The 15338-nt window shown below is 44.9% G+C and overlaps 1 long non-coding RNA gene across 1 annotated transcript; it reads left to right on the top strand.

The window, feature by feature from the left end:
• Positions 1 to 8754: 8754 nt before the first annotated feature.
• Positions 8755 to 9495, top strand: LOC142398847 (uncharacterized). Its single transcript, XR_012772827.1, has 3 exons — positions 8755 to 8919; positions 9092 to 9181; positions 9301 to 9495. It is a non-coding gene; the product is annotated as an uncharacterized LOC142398847 (long non-coding RNA).
• The last annotated feature ends 5843 nt before the right edge of the window (positions 9496 to 15338 follow it).

Here is a 15338-nt window from a genome sequence, read left to right as displayed (position 1 = left end):
GGGGTGACATTCATAGCCCTTCGCCTACCCCTCCGTTTGAAGGGGCGAGGGGTAGGCGAAGGGGTAGAAAATAGAATTGGGATTGGGCCTAAAAATGTGGCATACAGGAATGGCAATCTGCAACAATCTTCAATAACTTTCCATCCAGGTTATCACTGCCTGGTGGTTTCTCATTATGGATAGACAATAATAGTTTTTTCACTTCTTCCACCGTTACTTCACAGAGTTCAAAGTTACAGTTCTTGTCAGACATTATTTTGTTTTGTATATGTGAATACAATGACTCATCATTTGGTGATGACATTTCCTGCCTGAGTTTACATACCTTATTGATAAAGTAATCATTAAAATAGTTTGCGATCTCAACAGGCTTAGTTATAAAGGAGCCTTCCACTTCAATGAAGGATGGAGTCAGGCTACTATTCCTTCCCATGATGTCATTTAAGGTACTCCATAGTTTCTTCCCGTCATGTTTTACATAATTTATTCTTGATTCATAATACAGTTTCTTCTTCTTTCTGTTCAGCTTAGAGGTGTAGTTTCTTAGTTTACAGTACACTTGCCAGTCAGACATGCAGCCTGAAATATTTGCTGTTTCTTTTGCCTCCTTTCTCTCTGACATGCATTGTTTTAATTCATCATCAATCCAGGGACATCTAGTGGCTCTGACCGTCAACTTCCTGACAGGTGTATGTTTATTCATAACTGGAACCAGCAGTTCTGTGAAAGCATTCAGTGCAGTATCTGGGTCACTATGCTTACTGACATTAGTCCAGCCAATATTATTGACATCATTAACATATGAGTCACAACAGAAACCCCTGTATGATCTTTTGTACACAATTTTTGGTCCGGCCTTTGGGACTTTTGCATTTCTGGAAATGGCCACTAGGTTATGGTCGCTAAAACCTACAGCAACTGATATAGCTTTTGAACATAATTCAATAGAATTGGTGTAAATGTGATCAATGTATGCGGATGATATACAACCAGTCTTATTAATGAACACTCTGGTTGGTTGATTAATAACCTGAACAAGATTGCAGACACTGATGGTATTAACAATTTTCTTTTTCAGAGGACAATTTGGCCCAATCCCAATTCTATTTTCTACCCCTTCGCCTACCCCTCGCCCCTTCAAACGGAGGGGTAGGCGAAGGGCTATGAATGTCACCCCTTCGAATTGGGACAGCACTTCACACTCACGAACGTAATAAGTCCGCGCCGTCAGTTGTTACGTAACCAAAAGCGACAGCTTTAGCCAGAAGTAAACAAACATGACCGGTGCTGTGGTGTTCGCGCTGTCCTGGGCTATTCGGATATTTTTAGAAATATCTGCGTCGAATCGACGGAGTGCCATCAGGCGAAGGCGTCTTCGACATCTGGGAGCATTGCTGGATCTTGTTACGGTATGTAGAATTATAAATTAATACAAATAACGCTTGTGAGTGAGCAGCTGGTAGCTTCCAGAGCTGGCGTGTGAAAATGATTGTGTGTGTGTGTGTGTGTGTTTGAAAGTGCTTCTAACTGTACATTTGTGATATCGTGTAATATAGAAACAATTTGCTTGTCTCGTTGGATTTGCTGATTTATTGACTGGAGTAGTATCCTAACCTGGCTAACCTAGCTGAAAGCATAAGCTAACGTTTAGCCTTTGTTACTCGCCTCGTTCCGTTTGGAATAAACATGCAGCTCATGCGTTTTTGAAGCGGTTTTCTTTGTACCAGGTTCAGATTTGATGACATAAATAAATGCACTGCATTGTGTGTGCTATCAATGTGTTGGTTTGGGGGGATAAAAGCCTGATCTTTCCATGTTTTTCCTTCCAGCAGACGGGTCATCCTACAAATCATTGCCCATTGGACCACAACATGTACCCCAATTTTTTTGTTATCCCTTGTATAATAAATCTCTTCATACCAATATCCGTTCCAGTCGTTCATATGATGTTGATGTGATAATCATGCTCACAAACCTTTTGTCCTTAATTTATTTTATTAGGCTCACATTACAGACTGGTAAGGCAGCTTATTTTCAGAAATAACAGCTTAAAGTGTCTGCTGTAAAGTGTGTGGTGCAAATATGGACAATAAACAGTATGAATATAAACAATATGAATATAAACGGGCAACAGTGCAATCATCAAGAACGAGATGACCGGAGCAGGAACAGCGGAGGGCGCATCGGAGGTGCTGCATGGGCTCAGTGATGTTCTGGGGGAACAAGACACGATATGACATTATAGCATGCACTTTCATCCATTGTAAAAAATTAAAAAAAGGTGTTTCAGAATGCGGTAGTGGTGGCTGTGTGTACAATAGGTGCATGGCGCACCGTAAAGTTTGTCTATCATGCGCTCAAACAGAGCTAAAAAGCGCTCCGTTTTCTGCTCCTGGCGCTTCTGCTCCTTCAGGCTCTCCTGTATCAGGTAATCCATTATGGGATTGGACTTCCTACTTCTTTTTGGGGATGGGGATGACTTTAGAAACAGATATTCGTTTTCGGCGCTAAACCTGATCAGGCTCTTTGTTTGTGCTTGAGTCCCTGTGAATCAGTCACGTATATGAATACTTGTGATAATAGGTAGCGAAATGACACTCACGTAACTCAAAAGGAACTTCTCTATGGTTAACCAACTACATTGCTTGTAAATACTCGTGTTACAATTTAAAAAACGACAACTCTTTCGCAGTACCTTCACATGCATTGACCGATTACTCCATGTAAAATAGCGACTTTTCCCATGTGCGTTTATAGCAGAAAACAACTACACATTGCCACCACTTTAAACTCACACAATACACCAGTTATCACAACCTAAAACAGTTAAATTATGGCAAAAAAAATAGAAGAACTTACATTTGTGTGGTGCTCTCTTTGCTTCTGCCATTTTTAAAAAGACTCGCGATCTCCCGGTAGTCGCGTTGTATTCTGGGAAATATATCATACCCCTTCAAACGGAGTCTGCCTGGCCGAAGCCCTCCGTTTGAAGGGCTACAACGGAGGGGTAGGGCTAAGGGGAAGGGCTTTGGAAGAGTATTGGGACAACACTACCTCTTCACGTGAACGCGCAAAACGGAGGGGAAGGGGTAAGGGGTAGGGCCAAGGGGTGAATTGGGATTGGGCCTTTGACACCATAAAATTGATATTCAAGTCTCCCAGTATGTAGATTTCTCGATTTTCATCACATGCCCTTTCAAACATATCACACAGATTGTCTAGATACTGACTGCTAGAGCTTGGTGGTCTGTAGCAGCATCCCACCAATATAGGTTTTAGGTGAGGTAAATGAACCTGTAACCATAGCATTTCTACATCACATGACATGAGATCCCGTCTGAGTTGAACAGGAATGTGGCTTTGGATGTATATTGCCACACCACCCCCATGCATATTCCTGTCCTTTCTATGAATCCTGTATCCTTGTATGTCCACTGTGGCATTATTGAATGTTTTATCAAGGAGAGTTTCCGAGATGGCAAGGATATGAAAATTGTCAGCTGTTAACAGGTTCTCAATTTCTTGCACCTTATTTCTCAAGCTGCATATATTTAGATGAGCTATTTTTAGCCCTTTCTTGGGAAGTGTTGATCGCGACATAGTGAAAAGAAAAGCGAAAGAAATATCGTACTCCACAGTTTGTGTGCGTGCATGCAAGCGACTTACGGATCGTTGTCCTCAGCTGGTGTCTCCCCTACGACTCCTTCGGTGTGGAGCTGAGCTACATTTGCAACTCCGACAGGCTTTTGGGAGGGAGAGTGGACAATAAGTTTGTCGTGGCGAATGTAAGCAATATTGCCCTTTGCTCTTTCCGCCTTCATGATTGGGATGAGTTCCTTTCGTCTCCGCCTCACAGCCTCGGAGTAGTCCTCGTTAAGATAGATGTTCGTTCCCCTTAACTTGTTGGCTCTCGCCATCACAGCCTCCTTGTCCTTCCACCTGAAGAATTTAACTATGATCGGTCTATGTCGGCCTAATTCTGTTGTCGTTTCGCCCATTCGATGGGCTCGTTCCACCTCCATCTCTTCCATGTTTATTCCCAACTTTTCAGATAAAATCTGGCGGACCTTATTCTCCGTGTCCTGCCAGCTCTCACGTTTGGACTCCGGAATGCCATCAATAATTATGTTGTTCCTTTTTGACTGGGCCTTGAGATAGTCCACCTTGCCATCAAGTGACAGCGCAGATTCGCAAACAGTGTTAATGTCTTTGCGTGCGTCCTTGCACATTGCATTGATCTCGTTGTTGATCTTTTTTTGGCTATCCACCTGCGTTTGGGTGTAGTCCAGGCTCTGTTTGTACTCCGTGAACTCTCTCACGAGGTCATCGACACGCTTGTTTGTCGTTTCCATGATCAGTTGCAGGAAAGTTTTGAAGTTCTTTTCCTGAAGATCCATCATTTCTTTAAAGAATGATTTCTGCTGTTCAAGCATTTCTGTGAGGACATTAACGGTAACAAATTCCTCCTCAGGAGCAGACTCTTTCCCAGATTTTTTCGGACCCATTTTGAATTGAACAAACAATTGAATTGAAAATGTGTGATTATCATCCATTAATGTCCCCTTCCTTGCAGTTTCATTACCTCTGGACCTACCGCTGATTGGATTTGACTTCTTAGAAAACCATCCCGGAAAGGATTTTTGATCAAGACAAGGAGTACTATCAAAGGTTTATGGCAGAAGGTTCATGATATATCTTCCAAATGCACTATAGGTGTAATGACCATAGACATGATAAGAATCAAGGCAGGTTGAATAGGAATCAGCTAGTGACAATGGATGACATTTTTTAGAGAAAAAAATTATCTTTGTCAATGTATAACGATACCATCATGAAATATCATTAATATGTAACTGTAAAACTTTGATCTTTGCTAAAAGGGATGAAACAAAAAGTGTATTTTTTGTGTCAAATTTTGAATCACAAGTGCTGGGATGGAACTGGGTTACATACTAATAAAAAGGAGTTGACTGTTTACCACACTACTTATTTGGAGCCGTTGTTGTCACGTTTTTGCGTTGCTTCATTATTCATCTGTGGAACGTGTTGGTGGTGAAATTACTTGAACTCCCACGCCCTGATGTGGCAATGCAGTCAAATCTCTGCAGGAAAGCACTCATGTTAAGTAACAGCCCACGTCAGACTGTACACATGCAACTTCATTGTTTCATCATGGATTTTTCCACAGCAATCTAAACACATACAGCAGCTTAACTTTCATTGACTCAAACTGGGAGCTGACCACAGTGAGTCTCAAAGTGTTTACATCCTCAGTGCAGAAAAGCGCATCCATCTGCAGTCGATAATTAAAGATGTAGCCGATTGTTACAGTATGTTACCAAAGCAAGAGTATCTTGTTAAAACAAACTTCAAGATGCAAGTTCACAGAAGGGCTGGAACCATTTAGAAAGCGAGTCAGACTACGTTCAGACTGCAGGCCTTAATGCTCAATTCTGGTTTAATATTCAGATCTGTTTTTTTTTTTTTTATTGTTGGCATGTTCTTTTTAATGTGGCCAATATAAGATTTCAGTGTGAACAGCTCACTGCACTGAACGACCCCTCGTGCAAAAAACAACAAAAACAGACGCATTCATGTGGTGACTTCCACCTGCGCAGAATTGTGACGAACGTCGATCGAGAGTGACATAGAGGTCGCATGAATTCCGATGTGACCATACAGACTGAGGTTGCATTGCAAAACATCTGATCTTCATAACCGCATACTAAAGTGTCCCAAATCCGAATTGAAAAAATCTGGTTCCATGTGATTTGTGCTGTTTACACTGACATGAAAAACTCAGATCTGAGTCACATAAGAGCAAAAAAAAAAAAAAACTGATTTGGGCCACATTTGACATGAGGTCGGAACTATCCGAAGATGTTAATGAGGCTACTGCACATGACAAGTCAGATGTTTACCGACGTTGTTTTTCCCCCAAAAATATTCAATATTTCCTGTAGTGTCTGCAGCATTACAATATATATTCTATCGTCAATTGACTTATTGTAAGAATGTGGTTTGGTTACACAGGACCAAACTAGGGTTTGGACAGGAAGTCAGTAAAGAGACGCCAAAACCTGAGTGATGTGCTCTCGTTTTGCCTGCACCAGCCATCCAGACGTGAGGTAATAAAAGCATGAATCACTGTCTCTAGGTGGCATCTAGACAGGAGGGACTTCATTTTTGACAGCCGCCTCAACTGAAAAAAAGAAAAAAACAGGAGATAAGACATGTTATGAAACGGCAAACTTTATATCAAAGTGTTGTTTATCACACTAGTATTCATACTAGCAATAACCTCCATTTTGTAATTTATTCTAAGACATTTCACTCCTAATTGAATTAATCCCACCAGAACATAAGAGTTTAGGCACTAACTCCGCTTAGATAAAACCTTAAGTATGAACTTAATTACTAAAAAAAAGAAATCCTGTGATTCAACAAAAAGAAGAAAAAAAAAGGTTTTAACAGTTTTTCATGTATTAAGCAGAACAGGTATCCTATCTGAATCTGAAGATCTTTGATATCTTATTTCACACATGCGCGCGTGCACACACAATGATATTAATTCATATATACCTTAAGAAATTGTGTATAAAATAAAGGGGAAAATCACACAAAACAAAGATTTTCAAATAAAAATTGGTTGAAAGAAATAGGTTGAAAACCAACATTTGAAAACCTCACCAACCTATCTAACAACACGTACAAACATCTAACATCATGTGTTCAGTACTTTGCTCACTCCAAAACAAATAAATGATCAGATTCACAAAGTTCCTGCAAAGGTTGACCAGCAACTTTTGAGCTAATCTTCATTTGGTGGAAAAAACACGACTTTAAAGTCGTGGACAAACACATGTATCATGTCGTTTTTTCACAACTGTAAAGCACTCATAACCTCAGAGCTGAAAAACAAGAAGAATCTGTTTCATTTCAACTGAAATGAATTCAGTTTTATTTCTATAGCGCCAAATTACAACCAATGTCATCTCGAGGCACTTCAAAGATAATTGGTTTGAATCCGATTCAAGTCAATTAGAATCCAAGTCATTGTAATAGAATCATAATCCAGTTGCCCACGAGGACTAAAGAAACAATCTCAATGTCAGAGTTATCTGAGTCACTTAACAAAGATATACCATCCCATTTTATTTCTAAAGCACCTTGAAAACAACGTAACAGTTGACCAAAGAGTTGTACAATACAGTTTAAGAGAAATAAAAATAAAAAACATAGCACATACGTGAAATTAAAATGCAGATAGAGATAAAATGGACAATTAAAAAGAATGAAATAAAATTGAATAAAATGAAAACACAGGACCAGTGGTGTCAAAAGTACACACATTTGTTACTTAAGTAGAAGTATAGATACTGCAGTTTAAAAACACTCTGGTAAAAGTTGAAGTATCAACTTGACCTCTTTACTCAAGTAAAAGTGAAAAAGTATGTGCTCCAAAACCTACTTAAAGTATAAAAGTATAAAGTAACCTTTAAATAAAAAAAAAAAAAAAACATTTAACGTTTGCAGTTTGTAGAACACTTGGTTGCTTCTGACGAATGACGATTTCCTTGTGTGTCAGCACAAATTTGACGAATAGCCTAACCGATGAGTGTTTGCGTTATGTGATTCATCCAATTACACTCGTTCTCACTAGGTGTGGATGCCGCCACTGATCTGTATCGGATGGCGCACATGACGTGAAATACATATACATTAAACTGAAGCCAAGAGTTAACAAAAAAAAACTGAATGCAAGAGTAACGAGGCTGTTTGTTTTGAACATGTAAGGAATAGAAAGTACAGATACTTGTGTGAAAATGTAATGAGTAGAAGTCAGAAGTAGGCAGAAAAATAAGTAATGGAGTAAAGTACAGATACCTAAAAAGTGTACTTAAGTACAGTAACGAAATATTTGTACTTCGTTACTTGACACCTCTGCACAGGACCTATAAAAATTTTGAAGAAAAGAGTACAAGAATAAGATTTAAATCACATACAACGACTCACACTGGGTCAAAGGCCAGTGAGTACAAGTGAGCTCTTAAAAGAGTTTTAAAAAATGGCAACAGAGGGAACCTGTCTGACCTGCAGTGGTTCCACATTTGGGGAGCTGCAGCTGAGAAGCCTCTGTCTCCTATGGATTTATAAATGTTTTACATCCTGTTAAAAGCATCTGGTCAGCTGGTCTGAGAGCATGTGGTGGTACATAAGGATGAAGCAGTTCAGACAGATAAAAAAGGGGCAAGACCATTAACGGATAAAATCTTTTTAAAATGGATTCATGATATGGACAGGAAGCCAGTAAAGAGACGCCAAAACCGGAGTGATGTGCTCTCGTTTTGCCTGCACCAGCCATCCAGGCGTGAGGTAATAAAAGCACGAATCACTGTCTCTTGGTGGCATCTAGACAGGAGGGACTTGATTTTTGACAGCCGCCTCAACTGAAAAAAGAAAAAAAAACAGGAGATAAGACATGTTATGAAACTGTGATTACTGTCATCATTTTGTCTGCACAATATTTGGGTCTCTGTAAACAAAACTCCATATTTCTCCATATACAATGTATATCAAACAGCTGTAATTTCTACACAACTTACCAGATATTTTATCACTCAAGATGTGGTCAAGCCCCAACTCGTGAAATACTCCTGTGACGACTTTAGATGGTGTAAAGCATTGGTACCGTTGGTGCTTCCTCTTTGTTCACATGAAAGCAGCCGGTGGGCAGCTAGTATATAAAGACCCGTGTGTTTCACACTCTGTAGTTCCTCAGCCATGGACAAAGGTTTACTGCTGGCCCTGTTGACTCTGGAGGTCTTCCTGCTCACCGCAGCCTTCACCTCTTCAGGTGAAGCTGCTCTTCTGACCGATGACCGTCAACAAGGAGAGCAACAACAGCCCGCTGATCTGGTAAGACAACGGTCAGACATTTTTATTGTGATGTCAGAACCTTGTGTTTTCACATCAGATTTGTTTACTTGTGAAGTAAAAAGTTTTAGTTAAAACTCATATTACAAGGTAACAGCATGAGAGGGCATTTTTTTCATACAACATTGATACATTTATCTTTATTTTGTCACAGAATGTGAGAAAAGGAGAAGTGGAGAAGGTGAGGGTACGAGTCAGGAGATTCTGTAGCTTCAAACGAGGAGGATGCAGTCCTTTCGAAGTGGTAAGCTTGCTTCACTTTGAACGTATTTGTTGGTTAAGAAAGTGGAAAAAAACAAATCTTATCAAAATACTGAAAATGTGGATAACAGTTGGTTAACGCTTCCTCTTTCTACTATTTAGAAGCCAAAAACAAAACCCACCGAGGCTGCTTTACTTTTTTGAAGGAAAATGTCAAGATGATGGAAACACATTCATGTGTGCACGTCAACATCAGAAGTTCAAAGCAAGTTTTTAAGGAATTGCTATGTTATGCTTCAACCCACAAAGGAATCTCTGCTTTGCCATTTATTGCCATGCTTCTAATCTGCTGATTATTATTACAAAAATAAAATATTTCACATTGATTTTGTGTTATTTCTGTCCACATTTGAAATGCCATGTATCAGATTAAAATCCTTTTAGTACCAACAGACTCTAAATAGTTAATAACCTGGCACACATTTAAAATCAATACTGATCTAAACTGGGAAGCTTTTTTTTAATAACAAATAACAAACGGCAAACTTTATATCAAAGTGTTGTTTATCACACTAGTATTCATAAGATTTATGCCAACCTACCTATAACCTCCATTTGGTCATTTATTCTAAGACATTTCATTACTAATTGAATTAATCCCACCAGAACATAAGAGTTTAGGCACAGCTACTAATTCAAAAGGAATGAGTCCAAACTGTTGAATAGAAGGTAAGGGACTAACTTCTCTTAGGTAAAACCTTAAGTATGAACTTAATTACTAAAAAATAGAAATCTGGTGATTCAACAAAAAGAAGAAAAAAAAGGTTTTAACAGTTTTTCATGTATAAAGCAGAACAGGTATCCTATCTGAATCTGAAGATGTTTGATTTTTCCCCACATGATGATTTTTTAATCACTGGATGGCAGTATAATACTATGAGACTGTTGACAAAGGGATGATACATTACTGATTTTATAGAGTCGTGGCAATGTTTGTTGCGGTTTGAGTGTTAATAATTTGTTACCTTCAGCACCATGGACAGAGGAGCCACGGAGGCCGCAGCTGAGGGTTCATTAACCCTCTGGAGTCTAAGGACTTTTCAGAGACTTTGAGGCAGTTGTCAACTTGTCACCACCTTGACATTTTCAAGTATTTCAACTAACTGTAAACATCTATGCAAAAGTGACACATATTGTTGTATTCTGAAAAGCCTAACAAAAAATAATATGAGAGTAAAGTGAATGTAATACAAACAAGTTTTATTAAAATTGAGGGTAAACACAACTGTACAAAAAAAAAAAGTTTTAGAGGTCTTCAAACAGTGCAAGAAAACACACTATAAATATATCTAGCCAAGACTTTTGAACCTTGTAAACAAAAGTATTGGCTGAATAAAAGAAAAAAGTGCAGTCAGAAATGTTTTTGTTTCCACACAAACTGTAAAAAAGTAATTGTAACTCAAGGCAGTGTCTCTGTTAGTTGAATACTAATTAGATGGGTGTGTAACACCCCTGATTGCCCCCACTCCCCTGTCACTCTCCATGTGATAATTGTCTGTCTCGGGCAGGACATTGTTGTTGAATGGGGTGTGTTCTCACCTGTGAATAGCCACTCAATCATCTGGTATTTAACATGTGAATAGCGATAGGTGTGGCCTAGGAGGCTGCTGCAGTCAGAGAGTACAGAAAATCCAAAGATTTATTTTCACTCTCTTTAAAAAGGGCCAGCTATATAGCTTATTTATAAATATTTCAACCTGGAGAGACTCAGACGGAGAGATAGGAGACAATTGCAAGGTTTATTGTCAATATTTCTTTGGCGCTCGGGCCCCGGCGGAGGACATGCAAGCTGAACCGCTGTGAGCTTGCAAGTCCGGCATAGGGAGATAGATGCTGAATATCTTCCCCCTTGGGACCCGAACCTGGTGGCGGAGTCATAAAAGGAAGGAGATCTCGAGACAGCGGGTGGAGATGGGGAGGTGGTGGGATGCAGCTTGCCGATGAACCGGTAAAGCCCCATGCAGGAGCGCCTTATATGTGGATCTGAATGGTTGATGAGCGATTGCCAACACCTGGAAGTTGATGAGCGATTGCCAACACCTGGTGAGTCTGCCATGTTGAATTTGCGGCTAGCCTTCATTTCAACCTGGAGAGACTCAGACGGAGAGATAGGAGACAATTGCAAGGTTTATTGTCAATATTTCTTTGGCGCTCGGGCCCCGGCGGAGGACATGCAAGCTGAACCGCTGTGAGCTTGCAAGTCCGGCATAGGGAGATAGATGCTGAATATCTTCCCCCCAAAAACTGAGCCGGGGCCGAGCTGGTGAGGGACTGGCTGCAAGGTGAGGAAGGAGCCTGTGAGAAGAGTTGCCCACCCTCCAAAAAAGAAGAGAGCCCGCCTGGGCTGCCTGAGGAGAGAGAACGGGAGAGTGATCCCGCCTAGGCTGTGGTAGACTGAGACTGCCTGGGCTGCCTGAGGAGAGAAAGAACGAGAGAGTGAGCCCGCCTGGCTGCGGTATTCTGAGCCCGCCTGGGCTGCCTGAGGAGAGAGAGAACGTAAGAGTGAGCCCGCCTGGCTGCCGTGAATTGAGCCCACCTGGGCTGCCTGCGGAGAGAGTGAGAACGTGAGAGTGAGCCCGCCTGCGGAGAGAGAGAGAACGTGAGATTGAGCCCGCCTGGGCTGCAGCAGATTGAGCCCGCCTGGGCTGCAGCAGATTGAGCCCGCCTGGGCTGCCGTGGATTGAGCCCGCCTGGGCTGCAGCGGATTGAGCCCGCCTGGGCTGCAGCAGATTGAGCCCGCCTGGCTGCCGTGGATTGAGCCCACCTGGGCTGCCTGCGGAGAGAGAGAATGTAAGAGTGAGCCCGCCTGGCTGCAGTAGATTTGAGCCCACCAGGGCTGCCTGAGGAGAAAGAGAAAGGGAGATTAAACCCGCCTGGGCTGCAGCAGACTGAGCCCGCCTAGGCTGCCTGAGGAGAGAGAGAACGTAAGAGTGAGCCCACCTGGGCTGCCTGCGGAGAGAGCGAACGAGAGAGTGAGCCCGCCTGGCTGCCGTGGATTGAGCCCACCTGGGCTGCCTGCGGAGAGAGCGAACGTGAGAGTGAGCCCGCCTGGGCTGCAGCAGATTGAGCCTGCCTGGGCTGCCTGAGGAGAGAGAACGTGAGAGTGAGCCCGCCTGGCTGCAGCAGATTGAGCCCGCCTGGGCTGCAGTAGATTTGAGCCCGCCTGAAGAGAAAGGGAGATTAAACCCGCCTGGGCTGCAGCAGACTGAGCCTGCCTGGGCTGCCTGAGGAGAGAGAACGTGAGAGTGAGCCCGCCTGGCTGCAGCAGATTGAGCCCGCCTGGGCTGCAGCAGATTGGAGCCCGCCTGAGGAGAAAGAGAAAGGGAGATTAAACCCGCCTGGGCTGCAGCAGACTGAGCCCGCCTGGGCTGCCTGAGGAGAGAGAACGTGAGATTGAGCCCGCCTGGGCTGCAGCAGATTGAGCCCGCCTGGGCTGCAGCAGATTGAGCCCGCCTGGGCTGCAGCAGATTGAGCCCGCCTGAGGAGAAAGAGAAAGGGAGATTAAACCTGCCTGGGCTGCAGCAGACTGAGCCCGCCTGGGCTGCCTGAGGAGAGAGAACGTGAGATTGAGCCCGCCTGGCTGCAGCAGATTGAGCCCGCCTGGGCTGCAGCAGATTGAGCCCGCCTGGGCTGCAGCAGATTGAGCCCGCCTGGGCTGCAGCAGATTGAGCCCGCCTGGGCTGCAGCAGATTGAGCCCGCCTGAGGAGAAAGGGAGATCAAACCCGCCTGGGCTGCATCAGACTGAGCCCGCCTGGGCTGCCTGAGGAGAGAGCGAACGTAAGAGTGAGCCCGCCTGGCTGCAGTAGATTGAGCCCGCCTGGGCTGCAGCAGATTGAGCCCGCCTGAGGAGAAAGGGAGATCAAACCCGCCTGGGCTGCATCAGACTGAGCCCGCCTGGGCTGCCTGAGGAGAGAGCGAACGTAAGAGTGAGCCCGCCTGGCTGCAGTAGATTGAGCGCGCCTGGGCTGCAGTAGATTGAGCCCGCCTGGGCTGCAGTAGATTGAGCCCGCCTGGGCTGCAGTAGATTGAGCCCGCCTGGGCTGCAGTAGATTGAGCCCGCCTGGGCTGCCTGCGGAGAGAGAACGTAAGAGTGAGCCTGCCTGGCTGCCGTGGATAGAACCCGTCTGGGCTGCCTGCAGAGAGAGAGATCCCACCTGGGCTCCCTGCGGAGAGAGAGAGTAAAAGGAAGAGTGAGCCCACCTGGGCTGCAGTAGATTAAGCCCGCCTGGGCTGCCTGCAGAGAGAGAGAGAAAGGGAGAGTGAGCCCGCCTGGGCTGCCTGTGGACAGAGAGAAAGAGAGAGTGAGCCCGCCTGGGCTAAGGCAGGAACAGTGAGCCCGCCTGGGCTGCAGGGGAAGAGCGAGAACGGGGAGAGTGAGCTCACTTGATTTGCCATAGAGATCGAAAGCCCCCTTTTTCTGCCAAAGAGATAGTGCTGCCAGAGAGAAGCGACAATTAGAGCTGAAGGACTCCACCACCAGTAGTTGCGAGAGCTTACCTATAAGCTGAGCGAGCGCTGAGCAGCGAGCACGGATTGAAGGTCTGGACGGATGCAGGAGGAGTAGGCTGCCGAAGACCAGCGACCGAGCTGTTGGAGAGATGCCTCAGGAACACCCTGGACGGCTGCGGAGGTAGCTGCCCCAATCCGAAACTAATGTCCGGAGTAGCTCCGAGTGGCTAAAATCTTTAAAAACAATATTTCATTGATCCGGGACGAAAGTAGCTGTGTGAGGTGCGCCCAGACACAATGAGAGATGACTGCTGTCACACTGCCTTGGGAGCGGCTGCTTGAGAATACGGTGGCGTCGGTTTAAAAACAACTAATAACAAAATCTATCATGCGGCACGATAGTCTGCAAATGTCCCGCAGATCAGTGTGGCCTTGTGCAAGAGGCAGAAGCGTCACATCATTCGAGCAGCTGCCAGCAGTAAAGATTAAAGCCCTGTCTAATGGGGCAGCAGGGCGTGAGGCAGTGCCAAGGAGCATAGCTGAGCAGAGCACTGCAGAGCAGGGCACACAGCGCAGAACCGGGCACAGCAGAGCAGGGCACGGGAGAACAGAGCAGAGCCGGCTACAGCAGAGCAGGGCACGGGAGAACAGAGCAGAGCCGGCTACAGCAGAGCAGGGCACTGCAGAGCAGGGCACTGCAGAGCAGGGCACACAGCGCAGAACCGGGCACAGCACAGCGCAGAACCGGGCACAGCAGAGCAGGGCACGGGAGAACAGAGCAGAGCCGGCTACAGCAGGGCACTGCAGAGCACAGCGGAACAGGGCACCGCAGGGTACAGCAGGGCACTGCAGAGCAGAGCTGGGCACACAGCACAGAACCGGGCACAGCAGAGCACGGGAGAACAGAGCAGAGCCGGGCACAGCAGAGCAGAGCCAGACAGAGCAGGGTACAGCAGAGCACAGCAGGGCAGAGCAGAGCAGGGCTCAGCAGAGCAGAGCACACAGCGCAGAGCCGGGCACAGCAGAGCAGAGCCAGACAGAGCAGGGTACAGCAGAGCAGAGCACACAGCGCAGAACCGGGCACAGCAGGGCACTGCAGAGCACAGCCGAGCAGGGCACAGCAGAGCAGAGCAGGGTACAGCAGAGCACGGGAGAGCACAGCAGAGCAGAGCAGAGCAGGGCAGGGCAGAGCAGGTATGTGAGCGCAGTCTCTCGCTGTGATGACTACTGCTGTGGTTATGTCCAGCTGTAACAGTTTATGCTGCTCCAGAACACGGCATCTGTAATGCTGCATTGCAGCAGCCGTCGCTTTGCATCGAGCTGTTGCATGTCATGAACACTAAAACAAATGTGCTGCCGCCATAATCCTAACAACGCCAACAGCGGCCCCAGTGACAGCCATGTCATCTCAAGGCTGCACTCACAATCGCAGCTAGCTGTTCGAGGAGCTCCTCTATACATTTGAATGCAGTGGAGTAGCTGTGTACATGTTGCCACGCTGAAGGACTCTTTATGTGGTCTGCAACATATCCGCATACCAAACGTATTGTGTCACAGCACAGCCCTGACTTCCCTTGTGGGAAATGCAATGTGAAGACCGTTTGAGGTAATAAGACATTTCCTCCAATTGTAAAGTTCTGCCTTCCAGACAGCAAGAGAAAATACGCCTGCATTTCTCACTTGACACGCA

The sequence above is a fragment of the Odontesthes bonariensis genome, chromosome 14 (genome assembly GCF_027942865.1).
Source record: "Odontesthes bonariensis isolate fOdoBon6 chromosome 14, fOdoBon6.hap1, whole genome shotgun sequence".
In the NCBI taxonomy this organism is placed as follows: Eukaryota; Metazoa; Chordata; class Actinopteri; order Atheriniformes; family Atherinopsidae; genus Odontesthes; species Odontesthes bonariensis.
Note: the sequence above shows the minus strand (reverse complement) of the source record. Positions and strands in the feature narration are given on the sequence as shown.